Raw genomic sequence first — 9464 nt, forward strand, 5'->3', positions numbered from 1 at the left:
TCTGTTGGTGGCAATTTCTATTAGTTTTCTGTTATTTGAAAAGTCTTGACTTCTACTTTATTCCTGAAGGATATTTTCACTGGAACTAGATTCTGGGATGTAGATGCCTGATCACTGCACTGTACACCTGAAGCTGAAGCTGAACAATAATGAATGCCAACTACAATTTTTATATATATATATATATATATATATATATATATATATATACACACACACACACACACACACACACACACACATATATTTACAAGAAGTGGAGTACAGCATTAGAAATAGAGACAGTGGAAATGTAATAGCTGTGTGCGATGTCAGAGGGGTAGTAGATGGGGAAAGGTGGGGTTATCACTCTGTGAGGGATATAAATGATAAATGTCTAACTATCACATTGTTTTGTACACCTGAACCTAATAAAAACAAGTTTAAAAAAATAAAAAACAAAAGATGTTGATAAAAATTTAAAAAAAAAATGTTTTGTCACTTCCTGCTGACCTCAGGGGCTTCTGAAGAAAAAATCTGTTATTTTATTGTTTTTTTTAACCTACAAATAAGGTGTGTTTCTATCACTACTTTCAATATTTTTTCCTTTGTCTTTAGTTTTAGAAAATTGAATATGATGTGTCATCATGTTTACCCTGTTCTGTGTTCACTCAACTTCTTGTATCTGTAGGTTTATGTATTTTGCCAAATTTGTGACATTTTCAACCATTATTTATTCTAGTACTTTCTCTGCACTGCTCTCTTTCTCCTTTCCTTGCAATAGCCTGATGTGAATAGCAGAAGTTTCATTATTATCCCATTTGTCTTTGAGGTTCTACTCATTGTTTTTTCTATCTACTTATCGTTATTCAAATTGAGTAATTTTGATTGTTTTATCTCTCAACTCAGTTTTCTCTCCCTACGCCCACCTCTATCTTGCTGCTGTATATGTATATTGAGGTTGTTATTTCAGTTATTGTAATTTAGTTTCCAAAATTTGCATTTTGTTCTTCCGGTTTTTTGCTGAGACTTTCCATTGTTTTTCACTTGTAATTGCTCACTGAAACATTTTAATGGTGCTGCTCGAAAGTCTTTGGTAATCCTAAAATCTCTTTCATCTTGGTATTGGCTTCTGTGGATTATCTTTTCTCATTGAAGTTGAAATCCTCCTGGTCCTTTGTATGATGAATTATTTTTCATTGAAATTGAATGTTTGAGGCATTAGTTTATAAGGCTCTGGAACTTATATAAACTTTCTGCTTTAATTTTTTTTTTTTCTGATATTTCTCCAACAGAGGACTGGAGTAATATCATCACCAGGTGAAGGTAGAAGTCAAAGTTCCCCACTTGACCTCCACTGACACATAGGTTGAGAACATCCTTGTTATTGTAGGGCAAAAGTGGGAATTCCAGCTTCCACTGATACCTCCATGCATAAGCAAGTTTGGAGTAAGTACTTCATTACTGCTCCCCACTTACTGGTCTCCACCAACATTAAAAAACTGTTAGTCTCATTATTGTTGGGTAATGGTGAAAGTTCTGAGCCTTCTGTGATACTACCTCACAAGGGTAAGGGGAACCTTATTACTACCAGGTGATGATAGAAGCCAAGTCTTCCTACCTGGCCTTCAAGACATCATTGGTGGATGGGAAGGGGTACCTCAGAAATGTTTGATGGATATCTCTTTGATTCTTTTCTTTGTCTTATTTTTCCTGCATCACTTTGCTAATGTTACTATAGCAAATTACCACAAACACAGTGGCTTAAAAAAAAAAAAGAAAGAAAGAAAGAAACCACACATTTATTCTTTTACTGTTCTGGAAGTCAGAAGTCTAAAATCAACATGTTAACAAAGTGGTGTTTCTTCATGAGGGTTCAGAAGAGAATTGTTGTCGTGCAGGGTGGCCTGCGTGCCCCACATAAGAATGCAGGATATGGCTAAGCCAAAAAGGAACACCCACGGAGCCATATATAGGGGAGTCATACCACTATATTCTCTCTGGTGGTCAGGCGAGACACATACAGTAGTAGCCAAAACCAGATCTCTCATGCTGGCTGTAAAAAGCTCGTCATCTGGCCCTTGCGTATTAGGGTTGAAAATAGCATGTCTCATACCCATTTCACGGATGATTTGAGTAAGTTCCATATATGACTGTCATTGACTCATAGTGTCTGGCAGCTCGCCAGCTTGTTCCCATACTATGCGTACCACAGCAGTGAGCCATTCCATTAGAGAATGGTTGCCCTGGTCTTGGGCCAACCTACGGCAGTTCTATAACCTTTGTCACAGGAACGGATGCACAGTCACAAAGGCTAGCTTTTCCATCTCGCCTGGGGAGCAGAGAATGTTGTCTGCTCCCTCATCCAAAAACGTAGTAGCCAAGCCGAGACTGACTCTCCAGGGCGCTGTGGGTACCACCTCCCCAGCTCCTGCAACTCAGTGGGAGTGTAAGGGGTGTAGGATGTGAACTCAGTCACAGCTGGTTTGCATGCAGCAATGCCACTGGGACCCAAAGGTTGTTCATGCTTTACCTTTTGTTTCAAGATTGGCTGGGCTTGGGTGTTAGGAGCTAAATTACCTTCACTCGCTTCCTCCGCCTCCACCTCACTCTCCACCTTGGGGCCCCTCTTCTAACAGGTAGACCCGAGCTTCCAATGCCTCCAACTGGGACACCTGGTCCGGCACCTGGGCTATTTCATTAGGCGCATTTTCCGTGTTGAGACTCAAGGCCCTGAGGAACATCCAGTCCACGCTGCTGGCTGTAGCCTTCGCCTCCTCCGACAACTGCTCAGCCAGAGCCTGCGGGCGGTGCGGAGGATGAAGAGCACTCGCTGAAGCACATTCTGCGTGCCATAGCTGAGGAGTGCAGCTGCCTCAGCCTGTGCCGCGAGGTCTGCGGCCTCGGGTGCTTCAAGGATGACCGCATTGTCTTCTGGACCTGGATATTCTCCACCTACTTCATGGAGAAATGGGTGCCGCAGAGGGATGATATGCTTTTCTACGTGTGCTCTGACATTCGCTGGCAGTGAAAGCAGCACTGACGTGAGGAAGCTGGCTGAAGCAGAGACCCAGGTGGAGGTGGAGGTGTACCGGTGGGACTCCAAGAAGCTGCCTGGCCTCGGAGAAGGACCAGAGGCCCCACAGGCCACCCCACATGACAAATGGTGCAGCGAGCGGGTTGGTGCTGGCCAAAACCTACCGAAGCATGGTGGAGCAGTTTGTGCGTGTAAAAGTCCAGTTTCAGAAGGCCCAAGAGGAGTTGTGCTGGAAACGGGAGGCGTGGTCTGCCTGGGAGACTCGCGCCTCCAGATGGTACACCTCCCTCCTGGCCATAGAAGGCGTCACCTTCCTTTTAGTAATGTGCTGCTGCTGTAGGCTCCGAGGGTTGTGGACATCTTGCACTGAGGCCTCCACCCAATCGGATGCCTGGCATGGCGAGCAAAATTCCAGCCAGGTGGAATGGAGACTGACTTTGGGCAGAAGAATGTGTGGCCCCCATACAGTATGTGGTGCCCAGTGGCCACTGTTCTCAGGAGTTGGACCCCCAAGGAAGGGTGGGAGGACATGAACGGCTCTCCGGCCAGCATGGAGAGGGCCCTGCGGGCTCTGGCTGAGCAGTTGCCGGAGGAGGAGAAGGCTACAGCTGGCCGCGTGGGCTGGATGTTCCTCAGCGCCTTGAGTCTCAACATGGAAAATGCGCCTAATGAAATAGCCCAGGTGCCGAACCAGGTATCACGGTTGGAGGCGCTGGAAGCTCGGGTCCGCCTGTTAGAAGAGGGTCTCCAAAGTGGAGACTCTGAGGCGGAGGCGGAGGAAGTGAGTGGAGACAATTTAGCTCCTAACCCCCAAGCCCAGCCAATCTTGAAACAAAAGGTAAAGCATGAGCAACCTTTGGGCCCCGGTGGCATTGCTGCAGGCAACCCAGCTGTGACTGAGTTCACAACCTACACCCCTTACACTCCCACTGAGTTGCAGGAGCTGGGGAAGCAGTACAGAGAGCGCCCTGGAGAGTCAGTCTCGGCTTGGCTATTACGTTTTTGGATGAGGGAGCAGACAACATTCTCTGCTCCCCAGGAGAGATGGAAAAGCTAGCCTTCGTGATTGTGCATCCGTCCCTGTGACAAAGGTTTCAGAACTGCCGTACTTTGGCACAAGACCAGGGCAACCATTCTCTAATGGAGTGGCTCACTGCTATGGTATGCACAGTATGGGGACAAGCTGGCGAGCTGCCAGACACTGTGAGTCAATGGCAGTCATATATGGAACTTACACAAATCATCTGTGAAATGGGTATGAGACATGCTATTTTCAACATTAATATGCAGGGGCCGGATGACAAGCTTTTTACAGCCAGCATGAGAGATCTGGTTTTGGATACTGCCCCTGCAAGTGCTTTTGGATCCTTGGTTGCCATTCTTGTGCCCTATGTGGGGCGGCAGATACATGAAGTTACAACTGCCATGGCCACCCTAGGGGATGTTGGAAGCGGAGGCGAAGGAAGTTAAGACAGGAGGTCCGAACAGTTGAGAACTGGAAGGCCAAATCAAAAGTAAAGGGGCAAGGTCGTGGGCCTCAGAGAGTAACACGCACACAGATGTGGAGTGATCTCAGGGAAGCAGGGGTCAATCGGGAAAAAATAGACTGGCAACTTAATGCACTCTTGTTTGAAACTTTGGAAACAGTTGTGCCCGGAACAGCAATTCCGGAGAAGCCTAAAGGAGAAGTCTGGGAAAGCACGACCCGTGTCCCTCCAGGACTTCATGTGGCCGCTTGAGGCCCACTCCTTTCAGCTTGATTAGGGGTGGGGCCAAGGTAGCTGGTCAGAGGGGACAAGCAGGGACCGGAGGCCCCACATGGAACTGTCTATACAGTGGTCCCCTTCTAATGTGCAGAGGGTTTTAGCCCTAGTGGACACTGGCGCAGACTGTAGTCTTGTTTATGGGAACCCAGAACTGTTCCCCGAGCCAGCAATCTGCATTGAAGGCTACGGGGGAAAGACTGTGACTGTAAAAGCTGTTTCCTTACCACTGGGTATAGGAAGGCTTCCCCCTTGTACCTACAAGGTTTATGTCTCCCCCGTTCTGGAGTATATCCTAGGGGTGGACGTGCTACATGGCCTCAGCTTACAGACGTCGGTAGGAGAGTTCCATCTCCGGATCCGGATGGTGGAAGCGGTGACACGCGGGCATGCTCACCACCCTCCTCAAGTGTTGCCACAGCCCTGGCGCATGGTTACAGTGCGACAGTACCGCCTGCCAGGAGGGCAGGAGGAGATTGGTCGTGCAATATTGGCATTGGAGAAGGCACATATTATGAGGCCAAAGCACAGTCCCTTTAACTCCCCAGTATGGCCGATCAAGAAGCCAGATGAGTCCTGGCGAATGACTGTGAACTACAGGGAGTTATGTAAGGTGATTCCAGCTTTGCACGCGGCGGTACCTTCAATACGTGATTTGATGGATCGTCTGACTGTCCGCCTGGGAACATATCACTACATAGTGGACTTGGCCAATGTTTTTTCTATGCTTATCATGTAGATTGTGAGGTGAGACCCTGGAGGGGTGGAGTATGGGGACAGAATCCCAGAGAGCAGTTTCCAGGCTCTTGGCCTCAGGTGGGGAGGTGCTGGCTCGGGTAGTGAATGACCATCAACTGTGATTGGTTGGCCATCAGCTGTAACCAGTTAGCCAATTGGCTACTGATGTAACTGTGGGACAGCGTTGATTGGTTTGTTGGTTGGCAGGCAGAGATGTGAATGGCGGACTGTGGATCGTGTGGCTACTACTGTGTGTGTCTCTCGCCTGGCCGCCAGAGAGAATATAGTGGTATGACTACCCTATCTATGGCTCCGTGGGTGTTCCTTTTTGGCCTAGCCAAATCCTGCGTTCTTATGTGGGGAGCGGGACCAGAGGTCCCGCAAGCCGCCCTGCACAACAATTGTTTTCTTGCTCATTTCAGTTTTTACATACCACCTGTATTCTTTGGTTAATGGTTCTTTCCTCATATCACTCCAACCTCTGGTTTCCATTGTTACATTTTCTGCTAGTGACTCTGATCCTCTTACCTCCCCTTATATGGACCCTCATGGTTACATTTAGCCCACCTAGATAATCCAGAATAATTTCCCCATCTCAAAATCCTTAAATTCATTATATCAGCAAAGTCCATTTCAGTATGTAAAGTAACATAGTCACAGATTGCTATGATTTAGCTATGTACATCTTTGGGGACCAACTCACTGTATCTAAATCATTGTAAACTTTTATAGTTTCCACCTCCAAAATACGTAGATTGTTATTCTCAATCTCCATTTTTATCACTCTGATGCAGACCTTCATTATTCATCTTGACTAGTTCCTCCATAAGTTTTATACAGCAACAAGAACTGTAAATTAGAAACTTGTAAAGAGTTTTGAAAGAGAAGGAAGTAGGGCTACATTTTTAAAGAATGTTAAAATCTCTTACTGTGCATATGAGTGTGTACAGAGCAGTTCATTCATGAGTAATTAGATATAAAATGGCTCACATTAATTTCTACCATGTGTAAGCACTAAGCTTTGCTTGGATTAGTAAACAAACAGGCAACAAATTAAGAGAGGCCAGATATGTTAAAATATCTGAGAGGAAATTTGAGTGGCTGTTATACTGTAAAGTTGAAATGAGGTGAGTGTTGGAAAAATGGGTATACATTGACTAGCAACTATTAAATGGAATGCCAATCTATAGAAAAGGAGTTTAATTAAATTCAATTAACCTTGGTTGAGTATGTACTAAGTGCCAGACTGTCAGCTAAAAAAAGACTAAATATAGGAAGGATAGTACATAGCACTTGCCTAAATCAGCTTCAATTTAATAAATATAATAAAGCATTTAAAAAATAAATTATAAATTAGATTGAAAAATTGTGTAGAGGCTCCTGGAGGATTTGCACACAAGTCATTGTATATAGTGGTTTGGGAAGATTTTATTTTTTCTGTCAACAAAGACAGATAAGTAGGAGAATGTATAAGATGCAGTCAACGAGAGCAATTAACTCATTATATATATATATAAAAAAAAACTCATAGTGGAAACCAGATGCTGATAATGTATGCAAGTTCACAAGATGGGAATAATAATAATAATAATAATAATAATAATAATAATAATAATAATAAACAGCCACTAACACAGCTTGGGAAATAAGGATGAATAGTCTGAGAAGATAGAAGAATTGAAGTTCTTTAGGCATTTTCTGTAACATTCTTCTTTAATTTCAGAGAGCTACTTTTTGTTTCATAAGCAAGAAAGATTGTATAGGCTTTTTTTTTTTAATAACAGTCTTCCTTAATTTCAGAAAGGTAGGTGTTCTCTCCCTGCAACAAGAATGATACATTGAAACACTTTTACAGGATTTAAGAGGGGGTCTAATTTTCATTAATATTATACTGATATCAGTTTTCACTTTCCTTGAACTTTTCTAGCAGGATATAGCTATATTATGTTTCAGTGTCAAAATATGAACTCTAATATCAAAGAAAATTTGAAGGATGAAAGTTTAAATCAATTGTTTAACTACCATAACACAAATTGTTCAATCATAGTTGACAGTCAATGAATGTTGTTCTAAAGATTTGAAATAAAATTGTTTGTTTTCCAAAAGAGGGGAAATTTGTTTCCACGTATGGATTTTATTAAATGGCCATAATATTCTAAGCTCTTGACAATAGTGAATAACTGTTTATAATCTGGAGATTTGAATGGTCCATTTTGGTAAAATTATCTATAAAGAAAATTGTATCAAATATGTTAGATAATAAAAGTCTTCTTGTAAAATAGACTTTAAAATTGTAAATGTTTCTGGCTATTCACTGAATTTAGAAATGAGTCATTTTCACCTGATAGCACCTGTAGCAGAGTTTATCATTACTGGAACTAAATACTCATACGGAACTGTAGCAATTTAAGTTCTTTCAGCAGGGCATGTACCGTATAGTCACAAAAAAATTGTTTGATCTTAGCAGGAGAAACATATTAACATTTTAAAATATATTTTTTATATAACTTGTAATTTCAGTGTTTTAGTAAAGGATTTAAAAAACTAAATTAATTAGACTCAGAGAACACACAGGCTCATTATAGACAATAATCAGCATTGAAAATTTCACATATTGCAGAGTAAATTGAAAATCAGAACTTATTGGTATTGCCTGTCTTTTAAAAAATACTTTAATAAATCAATTAGTATTTTCTATTACAATATAATATCATTCTTCTTATACCATCAGGAAAATACATCAGGGAGTCTGGTCAAGATTATGGAGTAGGTTAATGCTCTGCTTGCATCTTCCCATGGTTACATTAAAATTACAACTAAATTATAAAACTATCAAACTGGAGAACCATTTGAAGACTAACTGAACAAAAGTCCTATAACTAGGAAGATAAAGAATAAGGCACATTGAGACTATTAGGAGGGAAGGAGACACAAAGTGTGCTGGCCCCACACTCACATATCGTGGTTGAAAATTGAGAGGGATATCTCAGCTGTGAAGGTCTTCCCAGAGGTGGGAGAGGTCCCAGATCCACACCAGGCTCCCTAGCCTAGAGAATAAGTGCCAGGAAGAGGAGCCCCCCACAACATCTGGCTGTGAAGAACAGTGGAGATTCCATCCATCTGGGTGAGATGGTAGGGTGCTGGAAACCATTCTTGCACAGACACACCAGCTCCCAGGCACTCATCCTGAGCTCCTGTTGAGGAACAATGGCTCAGGAGGTACCAGAGACATACAGGAAGAGACTGAGTTGTCTGACTTCAGAGTGAAGGCTAGAGGGACAGCCGCCATTGTCCCAAGTGTTGAGCCCTCCTCCTGTTCAGACTATGAGTGGGTACCATCTTTCCTGTGTTGGGCCCTCCCCACACATGACCAAATCTGAATCTTTAGTGCCCTGCTGATACATGCTCACTCCACCCTGATAAATCCCTGGTACCCCACCTTACACAACTCACACACCTCCAAAGGCACTCTTGGAAGCAGGCAGCCAAACCCACCCCATGCATCGCAGGAGACTCACTAAGAATTAAGCATCAAATATACGGTGATGGAAGGAGAACTGACTCTGGGTGGTGAACACACAATGTAATTTATAGATGATGTGATATAGAATTGCACACCTGAAATCTATGTAATTTTAATAACAATTGTCACCCCAATAAATTTAAATAAAAAAAAAAAGAATTAAGCAGCCCACCTTCACTCCTGTACCACCAGAGGCAATTTTGGTGGCTGGAAGCTAGCCCTAGCCCCACACTACAATATTTCTTAGATAACTTTTAGGGGTTTGAGGGCCCCCTGCAGGTGGCAGCAGCACTCAGTGTGCTCTGAGTGTTTTGCTAAGTTGTCTCAGGCTCAGCACTGGTGCCAAACCTGAATCTGCACTAACCTAGTGAATAGCATTTACCCTAACTTATTGTATCCCTGAGACCCTGCATCACCCAGCTTG

General features: G+C 43.2%; 1 pseudogene; it reads left to right on the forward strand.

Annotated features, from left to right (window-relative positions):
- Nucleotides 1-3010, forward strand: part of LOC117033704 (peroxidasin-like protein) — a 144492-nt pseudogene extending 141482 nt beyond the window's left edge.
- The last annotated feature ends 6454 nt before the right edge of the window (nucleotides 3011-9464 follow it).

Source organism: Rhinolophus ferrumequinum, chromosome 14 (assembly GCF_004115265.2).
Source record: "Rhinolophus ferrumequinum isolate MPI-CBG mRhiFer1 chromosome 14, mRhiFer1_v1.p, whole genome shotgun sequence".
Taxonomy (NCBI): Eukaryota; Metazoa; Chordata; class Mammalia; order Chiroptera; family Rhinolophidae; genus Rhinolophus; species Rhinolophus ferrumequinum.